We start from the raw sequence: 22093 nt of genomic DNA, 5'->3' as shown, positions 1-22093 counted from the left end.
AGAAAGTTGTACCTTGAGCATTCTTTGAATCTCCCAGAATAGGAATTAAATTGAATGAATTATTTTATTATCTTTCATGTCATGTGAATTTACATATTTTTTTTTTTTTACTCGGAGGATGAATGTAAGTGTCAGAAGACTAAATCTGTGGTAATGGGTGCTCCACAGCAGCTGGAAGTCCTTGGGTGAAGGACTCCAACTGCTGGCTTATGCTGTGGTCTGGCACCTGTGAGCCAAGTGTGGTGAGAGCTGTGGATAATGAGAGAGGTTGATGAATGTAGGATAGTTTGACATTTTTTTTTTTTTAATAACAGCACAGCAGTTCTGAAAATATACAAATGCATTCTAAATGTTTGGCTCAGGGTGTCAGATTTATTATTTTAGGTTGTTGCAGGTGGTAAATTCTTTTTAATCCTAGCTTTTAATGTTCTGTACCTTTGTTTGTAAATTCCTTTACTTTAGGAACATCTGTATTTTGTTTTCCCTAGTATTATTAAAGTTGCATTAGACTTGGTCTCAGAGTATCATTATGTGCAGCAGTGCCACCAGATTAAAGAGATTATTATGATTGTGAACTACCCATACATTTAGTTCTCAGTTCTGTGCCAGTCTCTGAGCTGGCTGAGTGGATCTGATTTGCAGCATGGCTGTTTTCCACAATATGCAGATGATTAAAGCCTATAATTAACTAATGATTTATACAGCAATTTGACAAAACCTTTTTGCTCTCATTGTCTACTCCCGACAGGAACCTTATTGTAGCTTCAGAGAAATTTCCGCTCCTGTCTCCTGTAAACCTCAGCTATGAAAGCGCCTTTAATTTATAAAGGAACTTAGTATTCCTCTTTGTAGTGGTGGAGGTGGCTGTGCAAATTTCAGAGTTTAGCATGGGGCATGAGGGGAAATACAAACTTTAAAAGCCGCTAGGTCAAAGACTAGCTTTTTGCAGCTATCCTCCAAGTGCAGCCAGCAGCAGTGGCAGACTGCCATCCTCTACGGAGGGTAAAGCTATAAACATGGCTTTTGAGGGCAGAACAACACATCATTTCTGAAGTTACTGTACATGTAACATCTCCTTTAAGTGACAACCTGAAACAATAATAGTGTTTAGGAACAATGCCTTGTTAAGGGTAAGTGATGCTGGAACAAGGGACCATAGCTGCCCTTGACTTTCTGACAGCCTGGGAGCCAGTGAGGAAGTGCAGATGGAGTCAGTCTGCATCAGCCTCTTCATACTCACTTCTTTTTCATTTCAAACAGCAGGAAAATATTGAACAGTGCCAAAGGCCAAATGAGCCACTCTGCATACAATAGGAAAAATCACAGAACACTGAAGACCACCTTAGATGTGAGTTCAAAAGCAAAATGCATATACACATCTTGCATGTGTTGTTAATCCTCTTCCTTTAAATCCCCACTATGAATTTTCCAGGAAAACATGGGACAAACAACAAAGATAAAGTTCTCTAATTTATGTTCTATTCCAGAAGTGAAGAAGAGAATGTTGGAAAATATTCAGAGGGTTGTTTAAAAAATGGGGGCACATCTCAGACAAGGGAATTTGGAGCCCTATCAGTCTCCTATTTAAATCACTGGCAAACTTCCATGTGGCTTCAGGGAAAGACTCAGCATTGAGAAAACAGACTATGGACATATTTTTTAGCTTGTCCACCTCCCCTTTTAAACGACTGAAAACATAAACCACATTTAATGCAAATGGTTCTCTGGTAATGTGAAATGCATCCAGTGGTGTTATAACTACTTTGAAAATACCAGAAGTTACAATGCCACCCCACCCCCCCAAATTATAATAATTATGAACAAGTTTCAACCATTAGAATTAAAAAAGAAGGCTTGTATCTTCAGTTAGAGGAAAGGGTTGGAAGAAAAACTAATTATGGCAAAACAGTATAAAGGTCAAGAAAACTGAGGTTAAAACCAAGACCATCTGTGAGAATGGAGAATACCTGAAGATCAAATTTCTTAGGGCAAATAAAATCTTTTTAATCAAAGGAGATGTGCTGATTGTTTTCAGTGGCTATGAATTCAGGCTTTAAATTGGATTGTTATTATTATGCCAGAATGCCTATAGCAGTAAAGGTCTAAAACTAGGTTTTTGCAAGCTTGTGGCCTCCTATGTGTGAGGAAGTCATGGGGGATGTCAACAAATCAGGAGAAGGTTGTATTTATCCTGCATATTGAGTTATATTTTATATTTTTAGTCCTCAGACTGTTTTGTCACACCTTTGTACTCCTTCAGCATTTACTGAAAAGATATTCATCATTCTTAACAGTTGGGCAAAAATTGAATTCCATCTGTTTCTTCCCTAGTAAGTAACAGGAATTAAGGTTTTAACAAGAACTCCCCCTTGCTAAACACCACATCAATGCTATTTGTGGTTTTATGTCTGAAATTTGAGCTTAATGTATTTGGGCAAAGAAAAACTGCTTTCCTATGCAGAAGTCCATATGATCAGACAGCAGTGACAGCTGATCACCCAATCTGGTTATAAACACACAGCCATTTCTGCTGCGTAACAGCTTTTGGATTTTTTACTAGTACATCAAGGCAATTTTAGTTGGGTAAGTTTTATATGGAAAGCTCTATAAGTGAGAATTCCAGATCTTTCTAATGAGCACTTTAATTGTGGCACAGAATTCTCTATAAGTTTATTAAAATGTTTCTAATTCTTTCATAGATTACACTCCTTCAGGTTTTTCTATCCAAACATTTTTTATTACTTTGTTTTACATTGTGTTTACTGCTGATCTGCAAGACAAGTGAAAAATGTTTTCTGCAAGGACCTAAATGTTAGAATTTGGATGTTGAAGTCCATCTGTTATTATAAACTCTGTCTAATGCAATAGTCAGTTCTATTACTTGGGTATAGATAGAAGGATAATACAGAAAATTAAACCCAGAGAAACTGTAGTCATAGGCACTGAATACCCACAGTGAACCCTGGGGCCAGGGAAGAAGTAGATCTAAGATGTATCAGAGTAAAGACAAGTGGAATGGGTAGTGAATATTGTACTCAAGTATTTTTGTATGTCTGATATAACTGAGGAGACTGTGAGCTGAATCTTAGAGTGTTGCATTTCAGGCACCTTACATCTTACTTAATCTCCTAAGTTGTTGAAGCTTATTCCCCAGTTTATGAATAAATTGGCACAAATTACCTGACACTTTGTTCTGAGTGATCCTAGAAATTGATGCTCAGTTTGTACATATTTGAAAGCAAGCACTGGTTGCCCCTTTTAACACAGAATCCACCTGTGCAATCCTTGTATCCCGGTCATTCCCTGATCATTGCTGGAGATGCACAGTTATCTCTAGGAGCAAATAACTCTGCTGATAGAGATGTTTGTCATTACCACAGATAAAACAGAAACTTTGAGCTGAACATAGTTGTTCCTGACTAAAGGAACTGAAAGGTGGAGTCCAAGAGCTCTGCACTACGCTGTTTTATTCTTTTCCTGAGAAAATAATGGGTTGGAAACTATCACATATTAATAGTTTTCATTATTATATTTCCTTTCCCTCTTATATGTCCTTTCTGCCTACTTTATGACTTCACATGCAATTACAATCTCAAAGTGCAGGTCACCATGTTCAAAATGTTACACCCGTTTCTGGCAACATCCTCATAAATAGCCTGGAGCATATGCTTCCTGTATCGTCCTCCTCTCTTAGGGACAGAGGCTGTTATTGCTGATAACAAATCAGCTCCTTGGTGATTCATGGGAATTAAAAGCCAATCCAGCCTGAAATATTTTTATCTCTCACAGCCTTACCACTTGATACTGTGTCCTTACTTAGGACTTCCTAGAATGGTGTGGTCACCACCTCCTGATGCTCTTTGGCATGAGTGAAGTCTTCAAGGCCCTTGGGTAAAATGACTTTACTTTTTGGAACTGAATTTTATTTTCTACATCAGTAGTTTTCACTGATTCCATGGAAACTACTTGCAGGACCTGGTCTAGTTTTCACTTGCATTTATGGGAAATCTGCCATTCAGCATTGGGATTATTTTTGCATTCAAATGTTGTTTCTCTGTGACTGTGTGTTTATAAAAAATAACAGAATTACTTCTAAAATTCACAGAGGTGATTTAAAAATAGACTCTTCTCAAGACTTAGATCCTCTCCTACAGTCTGCTCCTTGGATAAATTGTTCTGGAAATCAAGAGTAGTAAATGAAAATGCTATATTTAGAACATTTGAAGCTCATGGAACAAGAAGGGCTCATTGCCTGAGCTAGCAAAGGCTTTTTCAAACAGATTTCATCCATGTCAGTTCTGCACAGTGTGTGTTGTGGATCCTTCACAGCTGGAACTGGGTATTACAACAAAAATATCTTTTAACTTTTGTCAGTCTCTCACATTCAGAGCAAGCAACCCTTTAAAGCTGTATTTGTTGCAACTAGAACTTAGTAATGCAAAACCAAATTTCAGCCAAAAACGTATTGCAGGTCTGTTTTTCACCTATAAATCTGCATTGTTTAAAACTATACCCTACTTGCAAAAAAAACCCCAAAAACAAAAAAGACCCCAAGGAGCAGCTATGAGTTCGATCTTGAAAAGTTACAAAAGAAAAAAACCTTAACAAAAGTATAACCAGAAAGTTATTTTAATACTGTGCTTGAAACATCCTGTAAGTGCCTCCCCCTTTAGAGTCAACCTAGATATCCAGTTTGAGAATCTAATCTATTGTTAGTTATGGTTTTCAAGTAGAACTGGTACAATATCCCTGCATTTCTCACTTGATTATTGATAATTACTATCGCATTCTCAGTGTTTTGCTGATCAATTAAAATACCTCAATGTGTCCAGTGACACAATAAATTTAGGGGATCTAGGAATGACTTTCTGAGCAGGGTACGCTAAGGTCAGGGTTATTTTCTACCTTTCGGTAATAGTGATCCTACATGCTGCATTATTTTTAGACTGGAGTCTGTTGATAAAAAGCTCAGTAAGGATGGCCTTTAAAGAAGCCAGGATGATTCTTTTGCCCTCACACAACAGCTCTGCCTCCCCTTCTAAATCCCAACTCAAAGCAGGCATTCCTATCCCTTGATATTAAAGGGTGCTTCTTCACAAAGAGAGAAGTCACTATTTGACTCTATACTGTCATTTTTGGTTTCCTGTGGATTATAGGAAACATTACATATATTTCTTTGTAGTGTATTTTTCTACTGTTTTATTTGTCCTGCAGGATTTTTGTTTTTTTCTAACAAGAAAGCTGATTTCCCCACACTGGTGCTTCTGGGACACGGAATAATAAATCCTGGAGTGCCCTCCCTTCACTTAGTTTAAAAGTAAGCTTTAAAGAAACTAAAATAACCAGCAGGCTTTTTGCAGTGCATTAGTGAGACTGTTTGCTTGTTTATTTAATGTTTGTTTAAATACCTGTTCTCCAATAACCTGCATTGGGAGGGATTTGAAGCCCTGCTTCAACATCTATTGAGGTGCCTAGTGGGACAATGCAACCTTTTTCCTCCCTCTATACAGAGAGGAAGATGAGTGGAGGTGTCTGGCTGTTGAGAAGGGCTCCTAGTCCATGGGCTATGGACCAGCAGGGTGTAGGAGGCAGGAGGCACCAGCACAGCCCAAGTGCACTGTAAGTCACAGTAGGAAGAGCCTGGTATGTGGCTGCTGGGGTGAAATAGGCTCTGTGGAGCAGCCCTGTGGCTTAATAGCAACTAAGCAGAGTAAGACAGGAAGATTACTTGGCAACTGCAGTTCAGTCTGATCCTGATAGAATCTAATTATGCAAGTTAGTTCAAAGTTTCCACAAGATGCGTGAGCATCCAGCACTTCAAGGTGTCAGGACCAGAAATGGGAAGAAAAGGGCAGTGATTGCTCCTCGTGACTGCCAAATCTCTGTGTTTGTACAAATCTGGCACTCAGTAAATAGAAAGCTATGTTCTTGTAACAGTTAATAAACTATAAACATTAATTTCAATGTTTTCTAATCTAAATGTGATGATTAGATGTTGGTTTGTGGTTTTTGTTTTTCTCTTAAAAAACACAACACATTCATTTGTTAAAATCTTGATGGAAGTAGAGAACTGTTTCTGCTGATGTCCTTAGGGAAATTGGCCCATCAATTTTCAGGTCCTATAAAAATGAATATAAAAGATTTCCCAAGGACTAGACTTGAGCAGATTGTGGAGGTCCATCCCATCCTACTTAATGCAGTTCAGATGTAGGAGTTTCCACCTACTCTAAAAGATGATTAACTTCTAGTGATTTTCCATCACTAGCATAATTTTTAATGCTGTGCAATGTCTGTCTGCAGTCAAATGGTTCTGGTGAAAACACTGACACAGATCGTATATACCAGTGTATGTGTGCACTAGAAATGTGTTTCTATCTCTGTCTTGACCTCCCTCCTCCAGAACTGAGTTTTCAGACTCACCCAAGTTTACACTGATTCTTAAAAAACGCAAGCACTTATATTTAAAGGAATACAGAAAAGTTCTTCTATTTTAATCTGTCTCTTTGTCACAGACTCTGAGGGTAATGGGCTTTGAGGAACTCTGGTGTGAGTCATTCCAGTAAGAACATTTGTAATCACAGGCTATCTTGTTAGTTAATTTGGAGTACAGGAACAAAGTTTCATCAAAAGTTTATAGCAGCAGTGATTTGCCTCGCTTAGGCAGCCAGCTCGGGAGAATCTGAAATTTGAGAGAGTATAAAGAGCATCTGACAGCACTCAAAACATTTGTTTGCCTCACTACGCTTACTGCATAAAGTCACAACAGTTTTTATTACCTTAAATTGATTGTAGAATGTTGCCATCATAGAATTTTGGGATTTCTTTACAATGCTTCCAATATGTTATTTAATATGACTTTAATGCCATTTAATCTCCAGCTTTTTGGGTTTAATGTTTTGCCTGTATTATACTTTTTGTTTGGATCAAACATATCCTCTCAAAGGAAGTTTTCTGATAATCTTCTCCTTTCACTGCATTTTGGTTTGTATTTGGGAGTATATGAGTTAGACTGTGGTGATTAGCCACTTGAAGCACCCCAAAACCTGTGTAGCTCCATGGCAGGTCCTCTGTCCAGTGTATAGATCTCCTGTGCTGGATCAGGTGTTCACAAAACTGGGCATGTATCCTGGGGCAGTATTCTATTCTCTGTAATGACTGGGGGTTTAGTCTGGCTGGCTGGTGCACAGCACCTATTAGCTTAAAGCGTCTTCCTTTGTGCAAGGATGGAAGAATGAGGTGTGAAGCTCTGAGCAAGCCAGTGCTGTGCAGCACTCAGCCTGCTCTTCCCAGATGATGCTGGCTCTGTGTTCGAGTGACATGGTAACTGCTGCCGTGGAAACTGCTACCATGATGACCAGTGTCCTAACACCCTATTTTAGCAGCAAGCTGTTCCACTTGCAGAGCACCCAATCACAAATCTGCCTTAATGAGTAGGACAGTGTGAGAGAGTTGCTAAGTGGAGTTCTGTTGGTAATGTGTGCAGCAATGGGGAACAAAGACACACGGAACCCCTTGTGATGCAAAGGAAATCTCTTTATTGTAGAAAACACTCCCCTTTTATACTTTTAGCTTCCGCTGGACATAACCAAAACTTAACAGAAGAAGGCACCCACTGGCTGCTCAGCTGCAGTGCTGCTGTCCACACATCCCACCACCCCGTCAGCTTCCCCTTCATCCGCTGTCCATCCACGTGTTCCTCCTCACAGCTGCCTCTCATCCCCAGCCGGCTTCCGACCATCCAGCCTGCAGCTGTGCCTTCCTACAGGGCCTTCTAGTGTGTATAAGCCTTAACAGCTTTCACAAATATAACCCCATATCCCACAAATGTGAGTGTTTTGTCTTTCAGTGTACATTAAATTAATTTCACCATTTCGATCTCTTTTAAATTTCCATAATGTTCAGTTTTACAAGTGCTGTGTTAAGATCTATCTGAAAAGCTGCTGGCAATACTCCTGAAGATTTCTCCCCCAGCTCCTCTGTGAATCCTCAGTATTGAATCTGAACACTGAAGGTGGTACAGATGAAAAATAGAGAAGGCAGAATGTGAATATCTAAGAATTAATTAAATGAGCATTGCTAAAGTCCTCTGCAGAAGGCCAAAGTGAAGAAGCTTGGTAGAAATGAGGACTGAGATTTCTTTCAGTTTTTCTCCTTTGTGATACTCCTGTTGATGTCACTCTGAGGTATCTTGGGGAAGCCTCTGTGTAATTCTGGACCAGGGGAACTGATTGAGTGACCAGCCACACGTCACTGACTTGCTGTGTGGCCTTTTATTGTTTTACTTGTTTCACAGCATTCTTTCCCCCCTAGAGTTTGTCTAAAAATAAAATTTTAGTAAAGGATTCCTAAACTACAGCTAACATTTGCAAAGGATTTTGCTTCACACAGAAAAGCAATGTAATGGCACTGTGACATGATGCTTATTGCTTGGCTTTATGCATTTATAATTTTTCCACAAATAGCTTTTTGGCTCAACCAAAAGGAGTGCTGGATGAAAAAATTCGGTGTCAGCAACTTAATATCCTCTCTATTGCTTTATTTACTTATTTCTTGAAAAATCTCACTTGTGTTCTCAATTTTACTGGGCACTTGCTGATCAGTTTTCTCATCAGAGCAAGACAAATTGTTCTCTGCAGACATTATTTTCACATTCGTTGGTGGCAGGGGAGGAACCAAGTCGGTTTATCAGATTGGCAGATGTGATCTAGGAGAACTTCAGTTTAACTTTATAATCTCTATTTTCCAATTACTATTTTATGTTTTTTTAACTGGTCTTTTAAGGAGCTGGATTCTGTCTTGTCTTGTTTATTTATAGAATAAGTAAAACTAAGAGAAAAAAAGAATCTGGCATAAGACTCTGCTGTGCTTGGAGCTGCTGTATCAAGCAGTGAGGATGGTACAGTACTATCAGAGCACCCCACAGAGAGGGTGCTGTATCCCATTGCCTCTGGGATACACAGACACTCTGCAAAAGTCATCAGATGATCTTCAAAGTATTAACAGCAAGGTCATTAAAGACCTGCCAAGTGCAATGACTGCTGGACTGTAGAAAACAAAACACTACTTCAGGACTAATGGAAATTTCCACAAAACAGATGGGATGTGAAAAAAAGCCCCACGCCCACCCAACCCTTAAAAGCATTGCAGGTTATAAGGTAAATTTATTAGTAATGTTTTGTGGATCTATAGGAAGCTTTCCACAAAAAGAGAATAAGATGATGTCCCAGTATGTGATGCCTGAAATATAGAAAAAAGTTGGGTTTTTCAATACATTTGCATACATTTACTTGACATACGTATGTCAAGTCTCTATTGCGTATCATATTTCAAGTGTAAATTGGTCTGCCTCCTTCATTTTGGATAAGAATTCCTTTTGTTTAAAATATTGCTGCAGCAAAGAGAAAAGTAAGAACTAATACAGGGCTTGGTTCTCCAGTAGAAAAGAATTTCTCTAAACCAATAGTTGTCCTTTGCTTAATGAGAAACTAAGCAAAATATTTCTGTCAGCTCTGCTGGTGTAAGGGATTCCAAAGCAGTGTGTGGCCAAGGAACATAAGGAAGAGTGACCTTGGTATCTTTAAGTATTTCTTTGTTTTTCTTCTCTGTTTTGGTGAAGATGTGCTAATTTGGGGAATTTTTCTTATTGTGATCCAAATGATAAATAATGTACTCGCTGAAGCCTCAAAACAGAAATGAAATACTTTTGAAGTTGTTCAAATTATTTTTAATACTATTTGGAACATTTTTCTTAGTAGTTTTACCCTAAAGAATAAATCTTGAATATGATTAAGTTGAAGAGCCACTTTAAATCCAGATTCAATAACAGTTTGTTTGTTCTGCTTACTTTTATCTGTCTTTGTCTTTGGTTGGGTTTTTTTGTTGTTGTTTGCTTTGGGTTTGTTGGGGTTTTTTTTTTTTTTGCTTTTTTAATGCTGATTTTCTTCCCCTGTTTTCTTCTTTTATCTTACAAATTTGTAAATCTTTCACAATATTCTTTCTTAATTTCATTTATACTTGGGAACTCCTAAAACATAAATATTATTATTGTTTTACCTTTTAAACTCTCTTTAAAAATAATTTGTTAATGTGTAGCTATGTAGAAAATACAGAATTATGCCCGTATATCTAATTCTGATTTAAGTGAAAAATTAAGCATTTTCTTGTTGAGATGATCTGACAGAACAGGAACAGTTAATTGGCATACTGTAGGAGATTCAAGCAGAAGATAGGCTTGCAATTTGCCTATCAGATAAACTGGATTTTTAAATCAGGGATATTGGATATTACTCCAGCAGGACCTCTCCTGTCTTGTGACTGGTGACAGGAGTCTAGGACAGGTGTGACACTGAGTCAGGGGAGGTTTAGGTTAGATATGAGGAGAAGCTTTTCACTGAGAGGATGGTTGGGCACTGAAACAGGCTCCCCAGGGAAGTGGCCACGGTGCCAAGCCTGTCTTGAGTTCAGGAAGTGTTTGGACAGTGCTCTCGGGCACAGGGTGTGACTCCTTGGGATGGTCCTGTGCAGTTGGACTCGATGATGCTGATGCATCCCTTCCAACTCAGCATATTCTATGAAAATGATAAAGCTAGTGTCTCCCTTTAAATGGACTGAAAAAACATTATTATTGATGAGTCAGCTTTGCTTCAATGCATGGAAAAATACTGGAACTACAAATTAAGCACAGTTACTTGTAGGTACTTTAAAAAAGGAGAGTGACAAAAGGAGGTGAGTTATAGTCAATACAGACCTGTCAAAAATACATTAAATCTAATTAATTTCTACCTGGGACTGGCTAATACCCCTTGTCAGTGGAGAAAAGATATTAAATATTGTTACATTAGGGCTGTGGATATTTTCATAAGCAAAGGAGATACAGTCTAGACACAAGATGAATCATTAGAGGATGAATTCAGACTCAAAGACTATACTCAGCAGTTTTGTCCACTATCAACTCTTTTAATTAGCTATCTGGATTGTAGGTTAGAGAGTGTTCTTACTATCTTTATAGGTGTCATCCTCCTGGGAGAGTCAGCAAGCACTTTCAGGCAGGATTGGACTTTGAGATAAGATCTGGTGGTGGGGGAATTCATTATGGTGCTGCCCCTTGGGCACAGGACAGAACCACTGTCTTTGACGAGGGGTCAGTTTGGCCAGCAGTGACCACAGTGAGCCTGGTTCACACTCATGTCACATTGAGATGTCAGTGGGGAGTGCTGGAGGTGTGACAGTGCATGCAACAGCTTCCACTCAGAGCTGGGAGAGCCTTGGAGCTGCTTTGTGGGGTCAGCCTTGGGACGCCCCTTTTTCTGCAGGGATTGGCTCTTGGAGATGGTCATGGCTGAGCAGCTGAAATTGTCAGAACCTGTGAAACCGGGCAAAGTGATGAATCTAGAGGAGAAAAGAAGGAAGCATGTCAAGTCTTCAAATAAGTAAAATGTTTCCACTAAAGTTGAGTAACACAAGAAGGAATTAATTAACATTGTCGTGAAAGATTTCTGTCAGATTTTAGCAAAATGCGAGGGCTACTCATAAGGCTAAATAAGTACTGGGATAGATTATTGGAAAAGGCTTTCATTACCAGGGCCCTGAACAGTCACCTTAGAGAAGTATCTGTTTGCCAGGAACACCTGATATGCACTTTGATCCTGCTTGATGGAGGTAAAGAGCTTAATGAATGACCTTTTTGTTTCCCTTCCATCTTTATGTTTTATGATTTCATGATAAGAAAAAAAGATTCCAGAGCAAAAACGTTAGCTTTATACTTCAGTCAGTGGAGAATGTTCTGAAGAGCCAAAAATCACATTTTGAAAGTAGGCACATGTGCAGTCTATTTGACAAGATCCAAGAAAATTTAAAGATGGGCCCATGCAACCTTTAGAAGAGCTCTATCTCCTTTCTGCTAATATGCTAGCAATTAGGGTGACCCTTCTTCTCCTGAATACCATAGTATTGTCTGATTTATGGAGTTGCTGATGTTTTCCAAAGATCTCCACACCCCCCCCCCCCCCCCCCCATCTATAAAAATGGCTCCCTTGGAGGTTTTTGATTAACGTGGAACAAAGAAATATTATTTCACTTGTGCGGATATTTTTGTGGTATTAGAGCTATTCTCAAGACTGAACTTTTTGGGGAGTGTTTAGCAACATAGATCCCACCTATTTTCCCACATTTGCTTTATAACATCAAGTCTAAGTTTAAAAATACTTAAGCATTTCCACTGAATATTTCTCTAGTAAAAGCCTATTAAAACCATATTTCTGTAACAAAAATTACAGTATGACCAAAACAGTTGGAATGTTCCTACTAAGGCGTATCTGCTGTACTTGATAGGTATTGACATTTTAGATTTATGAAGGGCCAGCTGTGAGACATTCACAAAACAGAACTTTTGATTTATATATTATTAATAATAAGCAGAGGTCTCCATTGAAAAACAAATTGCACAATGTGACAAGCTAAGGAAATGAGTGAATTTGTTGTGCCAAACATGTGATTGTGCATTTGCATAATGAATTCATTTGCTCATAAATGGTCAGAAAAAGGCCCATCCCCCACATACAAAATATTCCATGCTTTGATTTTTTTTTAAAGTTTGATGAATAAACATGATGGAACTGCATTTAAGCATATATCAGAAATTAGTTTTGTTGGCTAGTAATCTGCTGTCAGAAAGCCATCAACTTATCCATGTGATCTTTAGCTTTGAAAAAAATATTTTTCTTTTTTCAGATATGCATGGCTAATTATTGTATAATTGTTTACAGAACTAGCAAGGGTACTACTGAAATTCATTCTGTTTTTCAAGACAGCTTGCCAGCTCATACACAGATATTGAAGCCCATCCAGTTTCCCACTCAGAGGGAGTTTCCTTTCTTTTTATCAGTGGTATTGTACCAAATATCTACCTGACTCCTCCAGATTTATAAAAAAATATAGCAATACTGTTTTAATAAATCATGGTTTCAGTTTCTTTTTTAATACATGTTTGGTTAGGATGAAAGGTTGTAGTATTTGACAATATAATAGTCTATTTCTGTGCAAGGGAAGATATTATTGCTGGCAGTGTGATAAAGCAAATAGTTTATTAAATATATGTTAAGTCCAGTTCTTTTAGGGAGGAGCCATTTGGAAGACCAACGCACTCACAGGTTTTTGGCTCCAGATTTATCTAAGTGTTCTTTTTTTTATTGAAGGAGAAGATATATCTTATTTATTGCAATTCTACCAAATTGCCAGAGGCCTGAACCGCATATTATTGAACATAAAAAATATATTCCATTTTTTAACTGTAGGTTAAATTCTCAGGCAATATAGAATAAAAATCTTCAGCATGTTTACATACCACCAGTTATACGGACAATAGAACTGGACTATATATTAAAAATGTCTGGTTTATTAGACCATGGTGTTTAATATTGTGATATCACAGAATAATACGATCAATTTATGATTGCAATTTGATAATTAATGAAAATTATTGTAGACATGCAGTAGGATTTAAAACTACTATTTTCTGCAGCAACTTACTCCAAACAGAAGTAAGTCTGCTTCCCTACCACTGCTGTCTAATGACATTTTCTTATTCTTTTGTTATGCTTCTGGTTGAATTTTGGATTAAAAAGTAGGAGCCATGGTAATATTGCTTACATTAATGACATGGCTCCCTTTGATGTCAATAAATCCATACCCCATTTTCCTTACATTTCTATTTCAGGTCCCATGGATATGTATGATATTGCATAGGTAGTAATCTCACATAGGTCTATTCTTGTTAATTATGGAAATGTAAATTTAGAGTGTAAAATCAGCTTAGAGTATAAAACTTTATAAAATAAAAAATAAGTATTAAAAAAAAAGTAAATTAGAACTACAATCTACAGGACCCTCTTTTCAAAATCAATAATCAAATCTGTCTTTCTACATTCGAAACTGCAACATCAGCAAAAGAGTGAACCAGGACTCATTCTGACTCATGTCCAAAACCATTTCAGTGAATGAAATGCACCTGTTGAGAACAGTGACCTTTGGCTCACAGTCTGCCTCATGCCTATAGGGGTTGAGATATGTAAAATAGATGAATATATATTTAATGGGTCATCAGGTTAGAAAAACACAGTCCTGCATGGTTATCAACCAGCTATCAATTTCTCTCTTATGTGGTCATTAAGTTTCTAAAACCCTTGCATAGAAGATGCAGAGCTTTCCTTTCTGAGTGTTTCAGCACAATGCTTAAATTGGGTAAAGTTGCAAAATAGTACCTGACAGTTTTGAAGCCCATTTAAAAGTCAATATGAATTTTTTTGTTGGTTTGCCTGACAGCAGTCAAGGCTGTTTAACGTAACATGGACAGAAAAATCAAATGTCATTTAAAAATGAAATCTGGCTCTTCAATAAAGCAGGTGAAGAAGTAAATTAATCTCTATAATATATTTTTTGTAAGAACTCCTGAAAGTTAAGTAAACAGAACAGTCGTAAACATCTAGCTTTGCCTGCTTTTTTGAAATTTAATATCCCCAGGTTTTTTTGGGAAAATGTACCAAGAATACTCTGGTGAAATTCATATTCCTATTTCAGGATTAACTTGTAATGTCTTTCTTACATGCTAAGTACTTAATGTAAAGTGCTGATCATGCTTTCTTTCATCTACCAAACATCTGAACTTCTTGTTTAAGTTTAGTGATGAACAAATCAGGATGTCATTTCTGATAGGATGGAGAATTTCCTGGCAGCTCATTTGGCTGTCAATAACAAATTCTGCTCATTCTAATATGGGCCAGATTCTGCACTTTGGATTAAATAAAAATGAAATTAATGTGATGATTCTGGCTTTTCAAAGATAAAATAATGATTGAAATCCTGACAGATGTTTATTCCAATAAGCTTTCTTTTCTGAAGCAGTATTAACAGTTGCATGAATCAGAGTTATTTCTCTAAAGAAGGATCTGGTCTACTTCCACCTCCCTTGAGATTTTGGGAAGTTAAACATGCCTCTCTCTTGCTGTTTTTCTTCATTACCTGTCATGGAAGAAACTGCTTTCAAATGGGTCTCTATCTGTGCTAGAAGAAAAAGAATATACTGGGAAGCAGGGAACATTTTGAGGTACTTAGAAACCTGTCTTGGCAGACTCATTTAATTCTGGGTGAAGAAGAACTTGATGCAAACTACTTGTTTGGATATTATGATAACCCACTGGAAGATAAAATATGATAAAAATACATTATCACCTTATATATACTAAATATAGAGCTCAAAAATTTTGTTCAGATAGGTAACAAAGTGAAAGGAAACCCCACTGTTATGATCTACCTAGTGACAGTTCAAACCAAAACATGTCTCAGGAGGTCTGGTTCTCTGCTAGCTGCTTTCTGGGTGTTTTAGAGTCACAATTCCCTCTTATTCTGTGACTGCTTTCCACAGAACTGTCCCACTCCCTGTGAAATGTCCTTGCTTTTATAGCCAAATTCTTTCTTGGAGCCTTCCAGGGATTCCATTCAGATCCAGATTTTCTTTTGTGTTAATCTCTAAATTTTTAGTGGAAGGTTTTGATATATTTCCTATTAAATTACTAGGAGTCTGTCCTTCTGTTTTATGTAAGAGTCATGTCTGCAGACCTGTCTTCATCCTATGTGTTTGACTAGCTTGCAGGTGACTGTGATTGGAAGGGGAAGGCCTGATGACCTTGTCAGGGTCTGAAGGCATCCTCTCTTTCAAGGATACACTGATGTCAGAGGCTTTAGTTGCCTACTGGAACCATTCAGATGGGACTTCCACTTTGCTATCATCCCAGTTGTGGTTATGGATTTTTGTGTGAATGTGCTATAAAACAGATCCACAGAATATTTCAGGTTGAGTAAACTCTTCAAGGTCCTATTCAACAGCCTAATTTCTTTATAAAGTGTCTATGTTCAGTGCAAAGGGCCTACATCCTCTGAAACTTGTAATTGAAAACCTACAAATTGTAAAAAATACTTCATGTATGCATCTAGATGAGGTTAATGTATACAACCACTACATGCTGTTAACTGAGCCTAATCATACCAATAATTCAACATTGCAGGATCATAATGTGTATGAGGCAACTACAGTTAAAATCTATATTGGAAAAAAATATTCTTGGAAAATACTCATTGCTAGTAAATTGCTAACAGTGATTACCTCTGTGCTGTAAATCTAAGATCTCTGAATATATGAGACCACATATCAAATAAATATGCAAAAAACAGAAATAACTTTCGGAACTTATTATTTTGCTTTTTTCTCTTTGTTTTTGAGCATCAATGGGTCTTCATCTGGATATATAAATAAGAGAAAGAATGAAATCAATATGCTGATAAGAAATTCCCTATCAAACTGCTTTCAGAGCCTGGATAAGCTTTCTGCATTGCTTTGGTGTGGAGGAGGAGATTATTAGTTGATTTTTTTTTTCCTGGTACACCCACATATTTAGTGCTGTCCAGCTTCCAAATCTTACACAGTCTCAGAATAACAGAAAATCAATACACATCCAATACTCTTGCTTTTGCCTCAACAGAAAAGAGCTAATGGTGCTGACAGTCTTTGAAAACCTTTCCAGTTGGCCCAATATGGAATAAATTATTCTGAAAAAGAAGTAGAAGTCCTTTCCAGCTATGCTATTATTGTAGTACATTCCATCAACAGTACCTGTAAGTGTTTAATAATGTATTACAGGCTAATGGGGGAATACTACATTTATTACAGTAAATCTGGTACATTGTATCTCCTTTTTTTTTTCCCCTAAGAAAATTACTCCTCAAAGCAGGAACCGTGAGTTTTCTATTGCAGTTTCAAACACGGAGCCTGTAAGAAATAAACAAATTTAATGTAAAATGTGGGTGTAATTTCCTTAGGAACCAATTTAGGAAAAAAGAGGAGCGTAGCATTTTGTTCCATTTTCTTAACACAGGTGCTAGCTTTTTTTCATGAGGATTCTTAAACATGTGTCTCACTTTAATTCTATAAATCTATAGATGCTGATGTGACTTCTCATATATGCGCATGACACACACGTGCTAAGGGATGCTCTTTTGCCATAAAAGGAGAGAAAAAAATCTCAGACTGTGTCTTGTTTCTTCTTCCCTGTTCTATTTCTTCTTTGCATATGTCCTTGCTTTTTTATCCTCCTCTTCCTCCTCATATATTTGACTACTTATCTTTTGCCCTTCTAGTACTTATCTATCCATTTACTTCTCATCACACACATTTTGGTGAGAAATCAGATGCAATACAAGCTTGGCTGACATCTGTTAGCTCATTAATGTCCACAACCTTCCTATGTCGTTCCCTCTTCAGGAGTGTGGACACACTTGTTTGTAGAGTTGTGCAGTGAAACACCTCGGGGTGAAAAAGATTTAATAGGTGTTATTTACCAGCTTGTGTTCTGAGGGTACTCATCTGGTTCACCACGCAGGCTCAGCTGTGACTGATGTGCACAACTGAGTCGCAGTCAGCTGCAGTTAATCACTATAGAGCAGTGGAAACAAAAGGGTCAGGGCTACCATAGGGCAGTGCTGCAGATGGCATTTCTGACAGTGCTTCATGTCGCAGATAAGGCCTGGGGGACAGCACTGGTGTAAGTAATGAACACAGCCTGATCTCCAAATGAGAAGTTGAAAAGTCTGTGGGATAACTAGCGATGTAACTGGGGACAGCTTGACCTCTTCAGTTTAGGAGGAAACTGTCTGTACAACATACAAAATTCAAAAGGTCATGTCTACTGATGATCATAAATGGTTTAAAATATTCAATTCATAGGAATGCAATCTATGAACAGTTTGAGTTTGCTTGTTTATGACGTTCTTAAACTTTTGCCTATGAAAAGTTGAGATGCATGCTGTACTTACAAAATATTTTTTGAGATTTTATGTGAAGTCAGGCCTTGATACTGTGATTCCAAGCTACAGAACTGCATTGAAAAATCTGGGGGGCTGTCAGAGATATTGTAGATGTCATACAAGGGAGACACTGTCATGTTGTGTGACTCTTTAAACATGTGGATTTTGTTTCTACTCTCTTTGTACTTTTTTCTGATGATATGGTGAGTCCATGTGCATCTGTGTGTGCCTAAAGGAATTCACCTGAAGCTTTTGCTAGTAGTACTGTCTGCACTGGGGCAAGAGGGAAATTTCTTATGTCTAATTTTCAGAGTGAAACTCCCCTGTTATATATTAAAAAAAAAAAAAAGGATTGTTACAGTTAAGAACCAAAAACTTTTCCCACCAAATGTACAATATTTTTTTTAACAGAAGAGGAATTTTATTATTTGTATGTTCTCAACAAAACAATTATTTTCAAACTTTTATTTAGTTTGGATGTTTAGAAAGGAAAACAGTCATTGGATCAAGTATTTATTCTGGCCAATTTTCAGCTAACATAATTCCGTATACTTTTGTAAATAAGAAAAAGATTTTTGTAGATACTGTTTTGTGTTTTTAAGTGCTCTTGGCAGGAAGGATAGGTATAGAAAAGACATTCTGTTTGGAGATGTTTGCTCTCAGATGTTGTCATTTATTCTCAAGAACTAGGCATACAGATTGGGAGTGCAAAAAGAATACAAGGAAATAAACCAAAACCCCCAACAGACACAGAACAAAAATGCCCTAACAAGACTGTTCGTGGGGATTGTAAATCACATGACTGACTGTGATTAGCACAGGGCTATTGTTCTTTATCAGTTAGTGGATGGAAAACATTTAATTTCCACTTATCTAAAATTGCTTTACTTTTGGTTTGCAAGCAGACCATGACTATACTTGACAAGATTAAAACTCACCTGAGTAATTACAGCCTATTAGCAAGGCTAAAAGGGCAATGAGAAGGAGAGTCAGAGAAATAAAAAGCATCAGTGGTGTTTTAGTACCAAGAAGGGATGGGAAACTGCAATAAATTTACAGTGAAATTGGAGTATAGCCAGGAAGATGAGGACAATATTTTTTCTCTTTTCCCTTATCTAGGGTGAATATAATTATTTTTTCCCATATGCTTTTTTCTTCATTTTAGGAAATTCTTGTTTATTGCACAAACCTCCACAGGAATATTGAATACCTTATATCAGCTAATTTAATTTCAAAGGTATTACCCTGCATGGTATTGTACACTAATATATGTCATACTCCTACATTGCAAGTAGCTGGAACACCTAAGGCTTCAGAGCAAGAGAAGTCAATAATTTTCCTAATGTCAAATATGTAAACTTCAGTTCTTTGGTATTTTGGCAAAAGGGACTTTCTAGACCCTTAAGAGCTTTTGGTTGATTTGGCCCTTCTTGCCTATGAAACCTAACTCTGGGAGTAATGCTGAATTAGGAATGAATGACTCTGATGGCTGACATTAGAAGAAAACAGAAATGGATAATGTGGAGGTATTTTTAAAGATTCCCATTGCTATGGCTATACATAATTATCACATAAATTTAATCATCACACCAGTGCAGAGCTCACTTTGGCTTTGTGTCTCTGTTGCAAGTGGAGTCTATTCTTTGTAGCTTAGTGATCCTAGTACCTGTCAACACAGAGCAGATGCCCCAAGGTGCCCAGTCCCTTTGGCATACAGAAAAGGTGGCTCCTCTAATCAGTAAGCTCTAATTACGTCCAAGTGTTAGGGGAAAAAGACTGGTAGCTGAAATGCATAGAGATCTGGAGAAGAGAAGATTTTAACTCTGTAATGGATCAATTTTAAAATTGCAATATTTGAGATTTTCAACTCTGGAACTAAATTTTGTCCTGTCTTTGGATTTATGAAGAGTTCTCTTTCTAACCAGTGTTTCTGCCTACCTTTCTCCTGAAAAACATAAGCTTACTTCAATAGGCTAGCTGTTTCTTAATAGCAAAATGTATCTGTTTCCCCACACCATTTATAGTTCTTTCCATTGTTCTAAAATTGCCAAAAATTAACATCCTCTTGTAGGTGATGATATTAAGGATATGAAGTATTTCTGTAATGTTGTGTTTTAATTATCCCTTCTATGATTTCCATACTTCAGGATTGTACCACTTATTCCTCCTGATGGCAAATGCATTCATTTATTATTTACTGGGGATGCTGGTTTACAGCAAGGATGCATGAAACTGAAAAAGATTGACATCTGAGGGAAGAGTAGTTGTACCTATTTGACTATCATCCTGGAAATGACTGGATCTGTTTATAATTTGCTGAAATACTTAGGAAATTTTTTCTTATTATTTTGTTGGAAAAAGGAACCACACCAAATAAAACAAACTACTTTTGACTACCAACAAAAGAATGGTGATGAATGAAAAATAGGAAAAGGAAAGGAAATATAACTGGAGAGCTGGAAGAAAAGAGCTGGACAAGCTGGAACAGAAGCAGTCTCTGAATGTTCTTGTGAAATTCTCTCAGTTCCAGCTTTCCACCCAGATACTCAGCAGAAATGTGATCACATTGTATTGGTTAAAACACATGCTTGCTATTTTCCCTCATCCTTTTTATCTGCCTAACTGTTGATAGGAAGTACAACCTCTGTACTTGGTTCTAAAATGGAGTTGCAGATCTAGCTGATATTGTTTAGTTTGGTGCTGATGGCTGCCTTCCATCTCCCCCAATGAGAGTTCTCACTGTTCTGATAAATTACAGTTGTTGCCAATGGACCTTTTCCTTCCCTTTCTTCAGCACTGCAATCCAGCTGTCTACTGAGCACAGGGAAAATAGCTGACTTCCCAAGGTTAAAACAAGGACATTTTCCTCTTGCTGGAAAGCTGACAGTGAGCAGAATAACTGCCTGAAGAAAAGGACTTACCAAATAAAAGATCTTTTCATTCCACTTGACATTCATGCACCTACTGGTGGTAGCTATTGAATAACTAAATCCAGGGCAACCATTTTAAATCAAATTAACTCTAGTAGAAAATCAAAATTTTCCTGACATTTTTGACATTGCTTTAAGGCATGTGCATGCCTCTGTAAGAAGGCTGTTAGATACCATTTTGTTTCAGGAAAGAAAGTTTCTCTTTAAGATGTATATAATCAAGCATCTTCTGTATAGTTTGTGTGTCACCTTAAAGAAATATCTGAGATTGGTGCTGTTGAAATAATTCTGAAGTTTGATTCCTAGCCTGTAATCTAATCTGTACTCAGCTGGAAGGCCCTGTCATGAAAGGTCAAACCTCAGTGTATCAGAAATTCAGTTTAACACTGACTAGCAATCCCGATTAGATATAGAACTCTAAAACTTCAGCACCTTAAGACACTGACAAGTATCTTATGAGTTGTAAGAAAGTCTGTAAAAATAATTATTTAAATAGGAAAGAAAATTAAAGGGTCAGTTTATACTGGTCCAGTGTTATTTTTGTCAGTGAATTTCTGTATCCTAAGTACTTGCTATAGGTATTGCCAATCTTAGAGTTTTGTCAAGAAAGTGGTAAATATCCTTTAAATGTCAGAGCAATCAAGAGTCAAAAGAAAGACTCCAGCTGATTCCTCCTCACAGAGCTGAAAGTCTTTGTGCGACTGATTCAGCTATAACCTGCTGCAGGTCAGCTTAATGTAAGTTTGAGCTTCATTGATCTGCAGTCAGGACTTTCTGCTGAAGATGAAGAGAGCCAAGAAAGATTAAATTTCCAACATTGTCATAAAGTTTTCCTGCATCAGACATATGGAAGTAAGTTGCTTTAAGACTGTTACTTCTGTTAACTACCTTCCAAGGAGTTTTTTGGTCTGAGATCTAAAAACATCTGCCAGAGCCCAACCACAAGTGTTCACAATCTCACACAACATTTTCAGTTCTATTAATAAAAATTCCAAATTGAAGTAACATTCCAGCTTAACTTCACTACTGTAATATGCAGAAAGCTGGTGAAAAGTTAATTCAAAAGGGGAAAAGTATAAATGTAAATAAAAGATCTTTTTAGCATGGGATTCAAGAGTACATCATTAGTAAAGAAAGGCCAGAGCAATTCTGGCCTCTTTTTTGCAGGGGTTTAGCATGAGATTGCTTTAAAGATTAGCATCCACATCAAATTGAAATTTGACCCTAAACTTATTCTTGAACTGATGTCTGTGGTATTTACTTGCTAGTGCTAGACCTGAATTTAATTCCAAGTGACACAATATTTGTAA

This window comes from Cinclus cinclus, chromosome 5, assembly GCF_963662255.1.
Source record: "Cinclus cinclus chromosome 5, bCinCin1.1, whole genome shotgun sequence".
In the NCBI taxonomy this organism is placed as follows: domain Eukaryota; kingdom Metazoa; phylum Chordata; class Aves; order Passeriformes; family Cinclidae; genus Cinclus; species Cinclus cinclus.
The sequence above is the reverse complement of the archived record's forward strand: the minus strand, read 5'-3'. Positions refer to the sequence as shown.